Raw genomic sequence first — 17,120 nt, 5'->3', positions numbered from 1 at the left:
ACTTGAATGTGTGTATGTGTGCGGTTGTGTGTGCGTGTGTGTGGTAATGCGAGTGTGTACTTTCTCTCTTGCATATGGTGTCCTCGTATAATAGCACTGTGATAGCAAATCCAGGGTGAAATAACATCTCTATTGAGGCTCTATTAACATCTTGAGACGATATCAAGGAATTCATTTTCCTTGCGGCTCTGTGAACCGTAAATGGTGCAATTCAACAAAAACGTCTACAGAGACAGAGTTTAACATTTTAACCCCTCGTGTGCTTTCGGTTCTGATTGGCAGAGAAAGCATCAAAGCGTTGTACAATCTGCCCAAAGTTCATGGCAACGAAAGGGTAAACTAGGAAGGTGGCATCTCATCTTTTATCAATACCTGGGGCTTTTTAGGGTGTGTTCACAAAAATCATCAAGTTTGTTCCATGTTTTCATTGTCTTGCCAGTTGGTCAATGTTTTAGTTGTCTTACCAGTGGGTCCAACTAACATCTGGTGTGATATCACAACATACTGCCATAGCTAATTAAAGCCCGGCACACGGCATTTTAATTGACGAAATTTGCCATTCAAATGCGTTCCTGTTAATGATATTTTGATTTTGAGGCTGGTCACTGGAGGTAGGCTTGCCCAGTCTGTCACTACGTAACTGTAGGTTGCGTGGCCAACGTTTGTTTTTCTTAGCAGCAGACACCAAAGTTTGAGATCTTTTACTCTCTTTACATTCTGATGTGCAGCTATCAATGTAATTATCAAAGTAAGATGTCTAAATCGTAAAATAACGTTCCCTACTCTCCAACCTGAATTATGTAATATTTCTGAGTTCTAAACACAGCTGAAATAAACCGCGTGAGTAAAAAAAAAAAAAAAATCCAAAAAAATAATTAAAAAAACCTCCTGATTTGATGATGGTGACAATCGATGCTATGAGATTGTTTCTATCTGTAAAACACTGAGTACAAGAAAAAGAAATATTCACCTCAAAACTTTCGCTCCATTTCTGCTACCCTTTTATATGGTCCTGCTAAGGGAGTTAGCTCAAAGATTCCAGATTGTTTATTCATTGTCATGATTCCTACAAGACTTAGTTTTTGCTGCATTTTTTTCTTTTGGAATCACACAAGTATGATATACGAAAAGTTGAAAACATCGAGTTTACTTCACATACCAAAATTGCAAAAAGAAAAAAAGAAGGACAGTATATCTATGATATTATTATAGATATACTGTTTATGTGAATGTTTATGTTAATATATCTATGTGACTATGTACTCATACCTTGCGTCTCGTAAAATGATAGGCTCCGTTGAATTGGTATTTTTGTGGTCAGATGTAGAAAACAGTTATTTTCGGCTTTAAGCAGTTATTATGGCTAACTCCCCTCACTGCCAGATTTTTCTCACCCGCTGCAACAAGTTGTAGAAAACCCAACCTCAAGGGAAGTAACGTTTGAGATGAAGAAGAGGAAGAAAAAGGGGAAAAAGTAGAGTACATCGAAACCCCACTGTACGCATTAGTACATGGGACACAAGGGAATTTCATGCTTTTAGGACCCACTATTAGGGATTATTGGATTAACCTGATATCTGGCACACACAATAAGTATACTCTTTTATAAAGCAACATATTATTGTTACTGCTTATTATCATGAGGAGTTATTTTTTCCCCTTTTCCGCACGAAACACATTTAAAAGCAGTGTTTTATACTCTTGTACCCTCGGTTAACAATTTGGTTGGCCATAAAAAAAGAAAGAAGGTGGGAGGGAACGTAACGTAAGACATAGAAATCCCGGCAAAACACAAGTAGATTTTTCGCTCACCGATATAGCTGAGACTCAGCTTGGATTTTATAGCGGATTGCGGCGAAGTATTATAAAGATGCAATGCGTTGTAGTTAATGAAATATGAAATATATATGAAATATCTAATGAACTCCTATACTCGATGTTCCAGAATTCGTAAGTATAAGCCGCGAATAGACCGGTTTACTAAAATATTCGCATTCTATACATGTTTGGTTTTGGTTTTGTCTTTTTTTGTTTGTTTTTTTACAAAGAGGTTGTTTCTGACAACCAGTATAAGCTTACCCAAGGCTTGCCTGACATTGCAACAACTAATGTGTGCATGGTGACTTCCAATTATTGAAGCTTATTCTTCAGAAACACGTTAATGAAAAAGCTTGTTACTACTTACCCCAGGACACTGCAGGAACGAAACAGTCATAAATTTGGCTACTAACATCGGTGTATCAGTCTATTACCCCACTCTAATCACCCCCACCACCCCCCCCCCCACACACACACACCACATCACCACCATTAGCACCACCATCACAAAAAGAAAGCAATAAAAACGTTAAAGACCCGGTAGAATAGGGATTCATGGTTGGCCTGATTGAAAAGATCTTCATTCTCTCCTCAACGGGATACATTCGTAAAACATGAATAGCTCTAGTCAGCGAATTGATGTGCATCGAATGGACGCTCATTGGTAACGGTCGACTCCAGACGAGATTCTTCGGTTGTGTGTATATACTTACATAGTGATTTTTGATAAAGCTGTAGGTCCTACACAATATTCGTTACGGAGATTCTCAAAAATATTCGAGAAGGGCTAGCCTTCCCCCTCCATGGCCTCAAGTTACGTCCGGGTCTTTGAAGAAAAAAAGACATAAAAAAAAGAAGGAAAGAAAAAAGACGCATGGAAATTGGCGCCCTCAACGACCACAGTCGACCTTGGCCTTCGAGTTATTATCTATTCCAGTCACGATGGGTGAAACGGAATGAGACAAACTCATGCCGGCGATGTCTAACAGTGAAAACAATTGACTGAACGAAGTTTGTCTTCGCTCTGACTGTCTCTTCCCTTCGTTCCGAATAGGACGAACTGTTATCTATAAACTTCCAAATAAACATGAGCAGTCACAGGGACTGTGGTCAGATGGTGGGTGGAATGAAGTGTTTATGCGAGAGTAGATGTCTGAATGGCATTTGAAATGCTACAGGCAGTTTGAATCCGAGTTCTCCAAAGACGCATTGTTGATTCAATAATCATTATTTTATGGTTACCTATGGGTGTATGTATTTCTATCATACACCGTTTCAAGGAATGGAAATCAAATAAAATCATTGTGTTAGAGTCGTGATACATAATATTATTTACATTAAATTATCGCGCCGTGTGCCTTTCTTCACATAATAATGTTCAAACAAACTCATTCAACGCCCAACATAACGGAAGTATATTTGTTCTCCGTCGGCCTTCCAGAGGTCATTTGTGGTAAGCTTAAAGAAGCTGAAATAGAATGAGATGATCCAATCCATTACGTATTCTATTTAGGTGACTTGGCTTGATTTTCACTTATCATACATGGGTGTATGTTTTTAAGCCTTTATCAGAGCCTAAGTGAAACTCTTCTTCCGACTTGCCTCATGGCTATACAAATGTATTCTTTCTTTCATTTAGGTGTAACTCATAATCTTATATTTTGTACACTTACCCTATTAGGTCATTACAGGTGATGGTGATGATGGATTTACAGACAAACCAACTAACAATATTTCAGTGGAGTATCATCAAGTAGAGAAAGTGTTAAGCATTCAAAATCTAATTTTGTCTCAAAGGTAGACGACTCAGCATTCCAGGTGACATTTTCATACCATGTGACTGCTTGCCAGAAAGGAGGGATAGAGGGGGGAGTTTAAGGCAGATGACACGCATTTGCGAGTAAATCCTAGAATTCAGCTCAGAGAAGCAGAAGAAAATTGTGTAGAAGAGTACGACACAAAGCGCGTAATGTTAAATTTTACTTTAAAAGTATTATTTACCACTGGGAGCAATGATTTGAAAAAAAAAAGAAATGTTCAAGTTATCATATTTAATGCATAATTGTGTTGGTTAGCTGTATCACAAAAACATCCTACCATGTAAAATTGTCGCAATAAAGCTTAAGATTTAAGGAGATATCACTATTTTTCTCAATAAACCATAACTGTAGTCAGTTCATTTTAAATACAATTTGATTATAACTAGATTGTTGACATTCTGCATACTTAACAATACTTATCACTGATTATACTGAAGAACTTTTCTTACATTGCAACTGATTGACAAATTGCCCTACATCGACGTGAATAAATTTGAATTTCTTACATTGGTTGTTTCTATCCCCGACTCACATTTCAGAGCTACATGTATTTTGAAGCACTAAAGCTTGGTTTTTGTCTCATCTGGGATGGTACATAATGGCTTTAACTATTTCACGACAAGAGTGTCTCTTTAAGTTCTCCAGTTCCAAGGTAACTTTCCCGTCCTGCTTCCTCATAAGCCCTATCGGAATCAGTATTGATTCCCATTTACATTTTTATACTAATACTTCGTCGTTTCAATATAGCGATCCTTTTGGGGTTTGGTTACCTCAATCAAGCAAAGCTTACATTACCTTCCTCGTGATAAGGGAATACCCGAGAGTACAGCGATATAAAGTTCAACACAGCGTATATGGCATACAAGCTGTAGACGACGTTGTGATGGTCTAATACACTCAGATCTTCACGTCCTCCTTATTCCGATTTGCCGGCTTTATTTTCATAACATTCAAACATAGAATAAAATACTTTACTGCCCTATATCAAGAGGAAACTAGACCATATCTCCTTTAATGGCAATAACAGATAATTGTTTATCAACGAGGTCATAAAGTGTTTTAACTATTTTGATACTGATATTTATTCAGGGTTGAAACAAAATCGTTCATAATTATGATAATTATTTGCATCATCAACCAATCCTGAGCCTGGACTTTTGTTAGGTTTATTACAAGAAATCCTACAAATTACATCTTGAAAAGCATAGACTTTAAACGCCAGACGCGATGTCACTGTAATAGCTGTCAATATAACGATTTCGATCCTTGTTGTGTAAATCCCTCGGTTTCTTCTTGACCAATCACCAACCAGTATTATGTAGACGATCGCATCTAAGTGTTTTGGCACACAAGGGGATAATACGGTAGTGTAGAATTCTTACTTTGGAGCAGTTTCCCCTGCACCCGTTTTCATAATTATGTCCTGAAATGTGAATAACAACGAATTCCAAACAGGGCCCAAAGCCTGCACCAAAGTTCAGGTGACATTTTTGGAATGATGCGATTCAAAATTATACCAATAAAGTGCGTCTCGAGTAACCATCTTTGTCTATTCAACCAAAATGTTTGACAAATTATCCATGTAGATAAATTGGATAAAGACGTGTTCGTTTTCAATCACTGACAGATGCAATGTCAATAAATCGCACTGATGGATGCAATGCCAATAAATCGCATTATATTCCACATACTAAGAATCTTGCTGTAGGATTGGTAAAGAGCTGATCACGTGATAAAGCGTAGTTTTGCCCATCACATCACATGAGACGAAAAGTTCGTTACACTCTATGATGATAGTCATTTTGTTTCGCTGATATCTTGTCTTATATTCCACATACTAGGAATGTTGCAATAGGATTGGTCCAGAGCTGATCACGTGATGAAGCGTAGTTTTGCCCATCACATCACCTGAGAAGAAAAGTTCGTTACACTCTGTGTTGATAGTCCCTTTTGTTTCGCTGATCTCCACACAGTCCACACAGTTCTAACGCAAGATGAGTACGCGCGAAATAAAAGTGGGTTGCACTGTGGACTATCATGTGACCTAGGTCACTTGATAGTACACAGTGCAACGCACTTTCACTTTGGTGCCGCGCGGTGCGCGCAGCAAATTCATTGTTTTGTCATCTACGCGCACACTTAGCCTAAGCCCTAAGGATACCTAAAGACAGCTAAAACGGTTTTAGATGTGGAATAAAATGAGAATTTCTAGGACCCTAGATGTGGAATATAAAGCAAATAATCAACTTTTAGTTTCAGGCAATGAGACAAACTATCACTTCCTCGGCGATCTGAATGTGTACGCTATCTTTCCTCAGCTGCGCTTCGGAAAGATAGCTTCATCCAGATCGCCTCGGAAGTGATAGTTTGTCGCATCACCTTCACCAACGTTGATTATTTGCTTACTAACGCGTGATATAACTTACAATTTGAGTACGCGCGAAATAAAAGTGCGTTGCACTGTGGTCTATCATTTGACCTGGGTCAAGTGATAGACCACAGTGCAACGCACTTTTATTTCGGTATCACGCGTGGGGCGCGGAGCAAATTCGTTGTTTTGTCATCTACGCGCATACGTCTCAAGTTAACTACGTAGCCTTAGCCCCGAGGATGCCCTAAGACAGCTAATACGGTTTCAGATGTGGAATAGAATGGGAATATCTAGGACCCTAGATGTGGAATATAAAGCAAATAATCAACTTTTAGTTTCAGGCAATGAGACAAACTATCACTTCCTCGGCGATCTGAATGTCTACGCTATCCTTCCTCAGCTGCGCTTCGGAAAGATAGCTACATCCAGATCGCCTCGGAAATGGTAGTTCGACCCATCACCTTCACTAACGTTGATTATTTACTTACTGATAGATGCAATGCCAATAAATCTCACCTCGTTTAAAAGTGGCGTCTGAAATAATCTCTGCTCAGTATACCTTGGCTAGATCACTTTTGGGTGACAGTGAAGCGATGACACTCATAATTTTACCAATACATTGTATACTCAACGGATAGATATGCTTTAAGCATCAATATCTCTTCTTCCGAGAGGATTTTTTTTGGGGGTGGGGGGGGGGGGGGGGGGCTTTTCCTTCAGTTAAGCGCACCGTATGCACATGAAGAGCTTGCTTCCAAAGGCACTAAATCCATCATTTTCAATGGATTTAGCGCCTTTTGGTTTAAAGCTCTTTATATTATGTTATTATTGATTTAAAAAATTGTAAATGATGTCATACGGAAAAATAAATAAATCAAATCAAATCACCCCAAACTTGATCTTTCCATTTAGATACGATGGCAAGGCTTCCTGGTAGCAATATTGCCCCATACAAATCACAAATCTACTGCATTCCTGTACTTGCTGTGACGTTAGTTATATGATATGATATCAAGATGAATACTAATGGGCATAACAGGTCGAACTTCTCATCACGAACGTCCCTGATGAAACTGACAAAATATAATCAGCTCAGCGAGTCGTTGAGAAGAGCCCATCAGATTCTCCGTTCCCCCAGCCCCCCGGGGTCGCTGTTTATCACAGATGCTGACAACCATGTTTTCGTAGACATGCGTCACTCTGGATCCTGACAAATTGACAATTCAGCGCGCAAAATTGAATCAATTCAGTCCAGTACAATCAGGTCTTCTTGCTCCCTCAGAAGCTGTATTCCAGACGATAGAAAGTTAACCATGTTTGGTTGAACTTTACGTCTTTCAATCTACTCTATTATCATTTTTAGGAGCAAAGCTTTTTTGACATTTTCAGTTGAAATTTCATACCATTCCTCTCTACGCTGACGCTGCGAGTAAAGACTCTCATCGTCCTAAAATTGATGGTTTTTCTTCTGACATTGTATGTTCCGTCTTATGCCTGATTCGCTACTGTAGCGAGAATCATTAAAAGTAATGACTAATTTGAATTCGCAGCCACTCAATTTAACCTTCTCGCTCGAGTTTTCTGGGGCAACATCATATCAATACACATCAAAAGATGTCAGGAAAGGGCAAAATGTAAAGTACTTTCATTTCTCTCATTCATCTCAAGGGCAACAGAGGAAGATGTCGATCTTGTCGTTTAGAAAATAGTTGGCGTTTTATCTTTTTTCCTCAGGCAGTCTAAAAATTGTCATTTTACCTCTGACAAAGATTCTGCAAGGATCGAAAGCTCAGGCCCCTTTTGACTCCATTTTACTCCTTCGGCTCGCCACTATTGGATAAGCAGTTTTCAGCAACTTTTTTTTTTTTTTTGCTACTGCAGTCTAAAAATGATACATTTTTACTTCATCGGAAGGAGAAAGGTCGAACTTCCAAGCTTTCAAATCTGTTGAGGACGTTGGATATATTCGTCAAGATATCAAGGTGTCAGCATTATCTAAAGCATTGTTGAATGCGTAATCTTTAATATGAATTATTTGCAAATGAATATAACCACAATTAACAATTAGGTATTCACATTTCCCTCGATTTTTAAATCATATCGAATAGGGTAAAACTATTAAAGACACACAGAACATATTAAAGGCTTAAAGGTCCTGTATACCTTTTGGAGCAGTAATTAAAAGAAATGTTCAAGATATCACTTTTGATGCATATAGGTCATATATATCACAAAACATCCTACCATATAAAGTTTTTGCAATAAAGCCTAAAGTATAAGGAGATATCACTATTTTTCTCATTAAACCGTATCTGCAGACGGTTTAGTCTGGAAATATTTTTATTATTACTATTGTTAACCTTTTGTATATTTAACAATACTTACCATCGATTTTACTGGTTCAATTTCTCTTTTACGTTGGTTGTTTCTATCCCGAACTCACAGTTTAGAACTATTTTGAAGCTGTAGTTGTGGATTTTTGTTTCATCTGCAAAATACGATGGTTAATTATGCCTTAAAATCCAATGAAATGACGTAATGGTAATCATAGCTATAGAAGAATAAAAAATGCTCCCATTTCTCTTAATAGATACGACGGGGCCATAAATCACAATTTTTTTTTAAATATAATCAGCATTCTGCTTCTAGGCCGTACCGTTGCTAACGCTTGCAAAGCACTATTAAGATAATCCCGACTTAACACATAAGATTTCAGTCTTCAATTAAAACATGAAGGCCGGTGGCTTGAAAATTCCGCTCAGAGATTTTCCACATACGTCACAAAATGAGGCAAATCTGTGCATTAAATACAATAGCTTAGAATTCTAAGCAAGCTTCGAGTTCGTACAACAATAATCAAATGCAAAGTGAAGGGGTAACAAGTATGAGTTTAGAAAACAAATTATGCTTCAATTTCTGCCGAGATCGTTTCAAAAACGTTTTCCTTTTCAACACGTTATTCACAGCGCTAAAAATACTCTTTTTATTGTTCAGGTTTCCATTGTGGGAATTTTGTCTTTGACTGGGATGTCAAGGGCACGTTCGCCCTCAAAAAAGTGACCGTGGATAATTCGATTCGATTGTGATTATATCGAGTGAATTGTGATCGTGATCATCTGACCACGTTGTTTCATTATGAGGCGTGCGACATCTGAAACGCACTCCGAGTCACTGGCGTTTGGTGCAACTTGATTGAACCACGGTTGGTTTCCATGAAGTGCTTTGTACAGGCGCAGCAATGACTCAGATGACGCTTGAATAACAAGCTTTATGCAGAACAACAATCACAACAGCGATTTATTTTGCTTCAAAGGGTAAGAACCTCGTTTCATATCGAGTATTCACGGGAATCGCTCGTTTCTGCGTTGGACGAAGTTATAGATGCGATTTTTAAGTTTACCCTGAAGGCAGGGAACAGACTCAGCTTGAGATTTGCAAACGTCTTCTGCAACTCACTTAGATTGACAGCAGTGATCATTTTCCAACAATCGTAGCGAAGAATGATTTCTATTGTTTCCTGAATCAACGGCATATTTTCTTCTTCTGTTATATTTTGCCTTTAATGTCATCACATCAATCAACGTAATCTAATATTATTAAGGACTTGCTGTTGCTGTTGCTTTCTGGTTCTCGCTCTAGGATGAATATGATGTTTTCTTTCTAATAGTATGAAGAGCTTTCGTATTAGTGACATTATTGCTCTGACATTCTCAGCAGCTGAGTCATCATTAACAAGGGTGGTTTTTTTTTAATGTTTTACTCTTTCTTATTTTTTCTTCCTGTGAGTGATTGGCAGTCGAGATCTAACAGCTTTCAAAATGTGATGAAAGTGGGGCTACACACTTGTAGGCCTACTGCTAGGTATGTGGGCGTATTAAGAGAAACCTATAGAGATATCAACAAAAACAACAAAATAACTAGCAATGTGTATGAGACAACGACTGTGTATAGTATATTCATTTTACTGCATGTAATTGCAGTATGACAGCTTAATCCGTTATGTGACTAGCGATTTGTTAGAAGAGATTGATACTGGATCATCGTTTGTCCTCCTGCGAGAGGTAAAAAAAAGGTTGGACAGCATCTGGTGGTACGTCTGCTTTGCCAAAGTTTGTTTACCCACATCCATCCCTCAAACTTACACCTGCTCTTCAGATAATATCCTGGCGACACGTTCAGTTAAAACACTTCAAGAACTGTGGAAATGGAAAAAGATATCCATCATGATTGTCATGAAGAGAGCAAAAATTATCTTCTATAACTATAATAACTCGTCACAATCTTTTCCTAATCTTGATCGTGATGACATCTGTAATCATCATAATTGCCATGACCATCATCATTATTGTCACGACTGCACTTGTTATGACTTTTTGCCATCAACGTCAGTCATTAAAATGTAAGAAAAAAATAGATACATATGATTTTTTCTGATTTATTGTTACACTAAATCAAAGTTCCTGGCAATATTCTCTACTCTCTCCATTCTTACCTTGAGAGAGAAGAGAGTTGCTGCTTGAATAGGTGGTGAAATATAATTATTCTATGCCTTTTTCAATTCCGTCATGACCCTATTGAAAAGCAATTCGTCCCTCCAATAACGTAATGGCACTCCGATTGTTTCGAAACAATCGCCAAACGCTTTCACCTTCTCAAAGGGGCCCCAAAGTGAGCAAGCAAGAGAAATGTCACATGAGATATTTTTGTAGCAGAGGAGGAATGTGGAATGAGGTCAGCTTTTTAGGGGGAACCAGATAATGGCATGGAACGTGTGTGATGCCGGCTGGCATTGCCTTTAGGTAAAACAATTTCGGTGAAAATATACGTCAGATAGAAGGGTGAGTTGTATATTTGTTGTCAGCACTCCATCCAAACATATGGTTAAAGGCGGTCACTCATGTCCTCGAACTGCCTTTTGCAGAAATGTCTCTTTAATTATCATATCTCATTGTGTAATTCCTTATATAAAAGAATTAAAAAAAAACACTTTTCAAGACTTTTTACTTTAGATTACTTCAATTTATAATTATCCTATTTCTTTTTTATTATCTAATATGATTGCAATGACTCAGTTACTGTCACAAAGTGAGTATAATTACTGTGCCTTGTTTTTATTAGTAAAGTTATACCTAGAACAGAGTTTCTATATGTTAGATTGATTGTTTGATTTGTTGTTGTTGTTGTTGTTTTCTTCTTCGGCTTTCTACATTTAACTGCATTCACATGCCAGGACACGGCATAAGTTCGTTCTGGTTCATGCCTACTCTTGCCATAACGCCCATGGAGCATAGCTGTTACAGATCCTAAAGTATGGTAACATCAAAAACATTTTACACAAATACACACAAACACACACACATACACACACATACACAAACACGCCAGCGCGCGCATCATTAAAACATATACACATGCACACTCATCAGCACATACACACTCAACATCACGTACACACAGCGCAATCACATCTTTTTAAAATGCCGTCGGTAACGATATAATATCCTATTAAAAGTGTAAGTCCCAGGGGTACCTTGCTTAAGACAGTTCCTTTCACACCCGAATCTTATTAGACACTTATTTAGACCTCTAATAATAAAAACACGTGAATACTAGAAAATGTATGCAAACTATGAAAAACAAAACTGTTTCGTTTTTGTTTTAACGGCTGTAATTTGCTGTCAGTTGAAATGATGACCAACAAGTTAGTGTCCTTTTTTATAAACGATGGGAATTCGTTTGGATTTATCGATGGTCTTCCTTTAATATCCAATATTCATTTTGCAATGGCCGGCCCCGGGTGCATTAATGTACATTTTCGACAATCCAATTTAAACTGAAACCTAAGCTGTAGATAACAAATCGATATTGATACTAACGTTAATTTCCCTCCGCCATCGCCCCTGGATGCTCACTTATTGCCATACTGTGCGATCCGCGATGCCTTTTTTATTTGTCTTTCGTTTTGGCCAATTTGCAGACCGCTACCGATGTAATCAATGTAAAACAACGGGAAATGCCCCCTATAGGAGGTTGTGAGAGAAGGAAATGTACGCACTTATAGAAAATAGCGCCATTTAGGAAGAAATCAGCTGGATACAGAAACGTCTGACATAGGTTGGGAAAGGGCGAGCTGTTGTTTTATTGTGATGAAATAAAACTATAACAACATATTAAGAAAGGACTAAAAGTACGCTTGTCGGTGAGTACTATTTCCTCTAGCATTAATATCACAATCTGAGTCATGATAGGTTGCGTAGTATTGGAGCAATCAATTTTGATATCTGTTTTGCGTCTTTTATTTGCGCAACAGAGACCAGAACCTCTAAAAGTCAATTTACTTTTGCTCCGTTTCATCCGGTTTACCTAATAAAAGCGTGGCAATCCCCTCAGCCCCCCCCCCCCCAAATAAAAAGGGGGAGGAGAGTCAGATTGTAAAACGGCTTAAACTTTCTTTAAACATTTTACCGTGACTCATCATCAGAGAGATCAAAACAAAATCTCACCAATGATACCTCACTTGTTACATAGCGAGGAATGTTCTCTAAAGTTATGATTTACAGATATCCCATTTCTTCTTATTGTTTTCTTTGGTTTGTTTTTTCAACAGGTTCAATCGCAAATATCTTAAACTGACAAATATTGAGTTAGATCGTTTTGCAATTAAACTCTTCAAGTGTTTACAATTTATCCATCATTGTATAATTTAATCCAATGTCCCTTCTGATATTTGGTCTTTATATATGTAATGATATTGAAGGAAATCTCTCTCTAAAAAAAAAAGAAAAAAAAACATGGCTTCCAACATCAAACCAAATAGCTACAACGTACATGACTGGGAAATAGATATGATTAGATATTTTATTGTCCTTCTATTGGAGACAAATTTCACTTTTATCATCACGTACAATCTTCCCTTCCGAACAAATAATTTGGCACTGGGGAACGTGCCTATTGACTGCGAAGCATCAATATTCACCTTATCTACCATGAAAATTTCTTCTGCTGCTTCATAATAAAATGCTGAGTTAAGAAGGCTGTAGTTCGTCTATATCAATTGGTTGAAATTGCAACGATCTGATATTCTGTGTTTACGCAACGATCGTTTGTCTTGTATTTGTACACCACGATGACTGTGTAACAATCGTTTGGTCCAAACCTGGTCCAAACTATCTTCAGTTATAATTCTTATACACTGAGTATAATAAGGCCCTGAGGTTTGATATAATGTCGTTAAAATCGGGATATAATTCAATACACAGATATACAGATATGCATGTACAACACAAGCTGCAAGAATACATTTCGTTTGCTTTGTTAACAAGATATATCCTTTCACAAAATCAAGTTAGAGTTATATCATTTCTGCTATTCTTTTTCCTACGGTATTTTTTTTTTTTTTTGTGCAAACTATTATTGATAGTCAGCCAGCGTGGAGACTTTGCAAATTAGGATGAAGTGTCTTAGTTTATATCCATTTGAGAAAGTTACAATGTACGATAACAGAAAGGGAACAACTCATAGCATAATAAGACAAACAGCTGTTGAACAAAATACTAAAAAGATATTAAAGGACACTTCCGGATGATTTTCATACTTTTGCAATGGAACACCTATGGTTACACTGGCTACAGAGTTTTAGTATTTTTCGTGTGTAGGATGAGGAATAAGAATGTTTTCAAAACTAAAAGCAAATCACAATAAACGAGGACGATGACATAGCAGCTTCACCTTCTATAAGAATACATGATTGGGTGCTCAAGGAAGGAGAACAAATAAAGCTTGCATAAATTCTACTCACATGAACTTGTTAAGCAAGTGGTTTTGTAATGGATTGCATTGCTACATTACTGGAATGTGTGAGCCTCCTATGTCATCATCCTTGTACAGTGTATTGTGTTTTGGGTTTAGAGTATTGGTTTAGTTTATCTGCTGAGGAACCACAATAAATTCCGCAAACCTACGGCATGAACCTACGCATGGCACTATTACATAGATTTACGTACTACATGATGCTAAATGGTATAAATCGTCTGGTCTGTCCCTTTAACGCTAGTATTGTACAAATTGCACGTACTGTTGTCGTAAGAACTATGAATACGTTGATTCAATACATTCGTATTTCAAAAATAACAATGAAACACGTGCAAACACGTGTAGGTATAAACATACCTTGAGCAACTGACTGCAAACAAGACACACTAAACACACACAAACATTGACGCCAATACACCTACCCAACACATACATGTATATACTGTTCTAATGATATTTTCCATTCGAATTTCGTTCAATATCACCATCGTCTTCACAATGAAAGAAATTAATACAAACAGCGATTTCGTGTAGATTCATACATACAAAAAGACTGTACAAAATTCTACAGGTATGTTCAACAGTGGTACAATACAAGATTAGACATAAGTCTTACAAATACAAAATTCATCTTGATCAATTGATCAAACTCAAAAAGCGCACAAAATAGACAAATGAAAGGACAGCATGACATGAAAGAGATAAACGCGACACGAAACACAAAACACACCAACCAACACATACGATCACCCACACATACAATGTACATATCAGAAGATGGATAAAGGAACGGGAATCAAACGTCGAACTGTGGAGTGAGGTCGTATGCAATGAAGAAAACTAATGAGAAAGAGAGAGAGAAGGAATGGGACAAAGATGGAGAGAGAAGGAAAAGGAGAGAGAGAAAAAAGAGACTAAAAGGAGGATATGGAAGAAAGAAACTGAGAGAGAGAGAGAGAGAGAGAGAGAGGCAGAGAGAGAGGCAGAGAGATGGGGGGGGGGGGAGAGAAGGAGAGATGAAGAGACTGGGGCATAAAAAGAAGGGAGCTGTACTGTGATCATGTGACGATCTGTCTAGTTGATGACCTGCACTTTTCTTTCGGTGGCTTGAGCAGATGAGCGTCAGCTTCTTAGAACGTCTAATGTTTGCTTACACGGATAAAAAGAAAAGATGTTACGGGGAAAAAAAAACTGATAGTGACTTCTTATCAAATAGTAGCGAGGACGGAGACAAATTCATCCAGTTCTGGTTTGTTCGCAATGAATATTCGACTTTATCCAAAATATTTATTTAATTCCTAACATTTTTGCCCAAAGAATAACATACTTGCCCAAAGAATAACATTCTTGCCTAAAAGAATAACATTCTTGATTCACAAATTTCTACGAAGCCACGGTGACTTTTTTTTTTGTTTCTCTTTCAATGTGATTTAAAGTTCCAACCATCTTGCCCTGGTGGCTTTCACTTTTTGTTTTTGGTTTTGTTCCTTTTGTTTCCCTGCCATGCGTGTATGGTTTGTGAACGTAAGCCAATTTGGCAATCTGAATAGTCACACAATAACGGTACACCTCTCTGCGAATTTGATCGATCGTCAGTCATCCAACCCTACGATTCAGCATTTTCTGCCATCCCAAAAACCGCTGTAGAGCCAGAAGCGTGCCACCTTACCACGCTCACCCTGGACAAATTAGCAACAATGACGTTAGGCTGGTCGAATCATGAGGCGGAATTAGCACCGGCGGGCCGAGAGTAATCGAATTGTTTAATTTCCTTCCCGCAGGTGCGCCCTCGTGCGTCCACCATTTGCATGTTTTGGCGCTGCATCCAGCGGTACTGCGGGGAGGCGCCATGTGAATGTTGCTTTCAGCCCCACATCGGGTGCCCTGGTTTTGCTTTCTGATGATCTTCCCACCTACAAGTACAAACTTGGGGCTTTAAATAAGGAGGCGTTCTATCTTTGGACGAGGAAACTGCGGCCCATTCTCCTGATAAGCATAATTTCGCTGTACTTGGCACTTTGCGTGGCGATCGTTATTTCAGCTTAACAGCTTGTGTGAAACCCATTTGCGGACGAGTTCCTTGGATTCTTATTCTAACGCGGTGCAGTATTCTTTCATCATGAACTGACGCAACATTTCCAGGTGATGAATGCAATATTGTGCACGCCGGCATGAAACAATGTACGCATTTCTTATTCGGTAAAATTGGCTTTATTTCTTTGACACCATGTTCCCACATTCATTACAACAAACAACCACAACACCAACAACAACAACAACACCATCACCACCACCAACAACCACAACAACCACAACCACAACCACAACAACAACAACAACAACAACAACAACAACAACAACAACAACCACTCCCTGAAACTCACTGGCACTACTTTCAAAAGTTGTAATATGTTTCGAAAGACAAGGCTCCCCGTGTTCTAGATATAATCAAAATTATCTTTGTGGTCAAGAGATTTTTATCTGCCTGAGTACTTCAAAGAGCCAATTAGACGTTATCATTGCAATCTGGTGCAGCCTTTTATATACCAAGAAAATTCAGTTTCCTACACAAATTGATAGTAAAAATTGTTGTGTAATAGACAATCCTCGTTGTTATAATGATGATTGCCGTTATACTTAGGAGTTGTTGTTTTTGTTATCACAGTGAAAATACCGTGGGGATGTTGCACTCTTCTGACAACATAGGAGCTAAAGAGTTGTTAATGCAGTCTTAACAACTATAATGATTATTGCCCACGCTCTATTGACCAGACTGACCAATGGTGACCAGACTGACCAGTGGTCAATCAATCTTCGTATCTCCAGGCGATCAGATTTAAACCTGAGCGACATCATAAGTCAACATCCACTTCCAAGGATGCACGAATCAGGAGGATGTCGAACTCGAAATTTCTAGATAGCAAGGGTCTGGGGAACTTACTAAAATATCACAGTGCTCCCACACAATGTCCTTGAAGTAGATTAGAGTTGCTTTGCGATTCCCAAACGCTCTCTCTCTTAACCCTCCGTATGCTTTTAGGGCCGATTGGTGCAGAAAACCACATAACACTGTATACACTGTCGAACAGACCCTAGCACAGAAAGGGTTAAATGTGAGTTAAAAGCAGAGTCAGATTCAGCTGATTCCTATATACATGTAAATTGGTGAAGAAAAAGCACGCTCGGCGAACAACGTGATCTCACCACGGAAAACAAAATAAGAAATGATTCTGCAAAGCAACAAACCCCATACAGCCTACACACAACAGCTCAGAGAAGTTCCTTTATGGTAGTTAGTA

Source organism: Diadema antillarum, unplaced genomic scaffold (genome assembly GCF_040938485.1).
Source record: "Diadema antillarum isolate AM-2024a unplaced genomic scaffold, OU_Dant_1.0 scf00000215, whole genome shotgun sequence".
In the NCBI taxonomy this organism is placed as follows: domain Eukaryota; kingdom Metazoa; phylum Echinodermata; class Echinoidea; order Diadematoida; family Diadematidae; genus Diadema; species Diadema antillarum.
The sequence above is the reverse complement of the archived record's forward strand: the minus strand, read 5'-3'. Positions refer to the sequence as shown.